This window comes from Otolemur garnettii, unplaced genomic scaffold, assembly GCF_000181295.1.
Source record: "Otolemur garnettii isolate 467f Iridium unplaced genomic scaffold, OtoGar3 scaffold00056, whole genome shotgun sequence".
In the NCBI taxonomy this organism is placed as follows: domain Eukaryota; kingdom Metazoa; phylum Chordata; class Mammalia; order Primates; family Galagidae; genus Otolemur; species Otolemur garnettii.
The window spans coordinates 4,385,327-4,386,725 of NW_003852451.1; the positions used below are offsets into that span (position 1 = coordinate 4,385,327).

The 1,399-nt window shown below is 44.5% G+C and overlaps 1 pseudogene; it reads left to right on the forward strand.

Annotated features, from left to right (window-relative positions):
* The first annotated feature begins 956 nt into the window (after nt 1-956).
* LOC111726204 lies at nt 957-1,101 on the forward strand (annotated as a pseudogene).
* Nucleotides 1,102-1,399: the final 298 nt, after the last annotated feature.

The following is a 1,399-nucleotide window of genomic DNA, read 5'->3' on the forward strand; positions in this document are numbered from 1 at the left end:
ACCTGCACTGCTGGTGTTGATCTCAGGTCCTTCCCGAGGGCTCCGTTGGCCTGTCAGCTGCTAGGTGCTTTTCTAAGGTGCCTTATCAAAACTTGCAGGCCTTGTCCTGACTGCAGGATCCTCCCAGTCCTTTGGAATTCTCAGTACCTTTTCAGACCCCTTGGAGGGAGAGGAATGGTCCAGAACCTCTGGATATACTCCTCGCACCATGCTGATGGTGGGGCTTCCCCTGCTCCCAGGAGGCCCAGCTAGACAGCTCCCCAAATTCACTGCCAGTCTAGCAGCTCTGGCGCCAAGGCGACTCTGAGCAGTTTCTCTAACAGACCATTAGCCTTCCCTGCCTCTACCCCGCACAGCAAGGTGAGCCCTTCCCGTCCTACCCTCTGTTCCTCTGCTAGGGTTTAGCCCTCCTAGCACACACAGGGGGCCCCAGTTTCAGTCTTTAGCCCCCAACACTCTCAAGTCAGCCTCCTTTTTAATTCACATTTCCTTTGGAGGAAGACAAGTGACTGTGATGCCGTCTGATTGCCCTTTTTCTTCTGCTGTGTTTAGTATAAATTCTATGCATAGTGTTCTAAGCTCAGTTCTTGATATTCAAACCTCAACTTCTTTAGTCCTTAGGAAAATGCTTTATCCTTTGCTCAATAAAGTCTGGCTCTTGTCAATCAAAATCAAATTGGCTTCTACTTCCAACCTGTGGTTTCTGTTACTTATTTAAAGAAATCCATCCAGAAATTAAATGTCCTCTCTGCTTGAGGTCGTATCTCCTTCCCCAGATACCAGTGTGTGTCACTGTCACTTGAAGCCAGGGAAGGGGTGAGGGGCTGAAAAGGGTAGAAGACTAATAATTTCATACCAAATTGATGTCCCAAAGATGGATACTTGGGAGTCAGTTTTCTGTCACCAGTTCATGTAGATTATTGCTGCATGTGTTAAAAAAAAATTTTTTTTTTTTTAAATCTGCAGGGGAGATACCATGATCACACAGGTGGTTTTTCCAGGTGAGGCTTATCCATGGCACTCTGGATAAGCTGACCCCTGTGATGTCCCCAAATGTGCATAATTTGTAGTAGTGGGGGACTACATTCCCACTTTCCCCTTGATTTAAAAAAAAAATAAGCAAAGATGATAAATATAACTAACCATTATGGGATTGCTATTTAATTTATACATTTATTACATGAAAAAATGCTTTGCCAAACACATGCCACAACCTAAAAATAACAAATTTTATGCTCCTTGAAGGCAAGGATCATGCCTAGACATTTTAAATGTCATAGCACTGTCAAGGGGCTGGGTGTCCAGCAGATGTGTGATAAATACCACTCTGCCCACAGCCAGCAAAATAGAACTCTATTCATCATTCTCTAGTTAGACACAGACTCATGTATAGGGATGT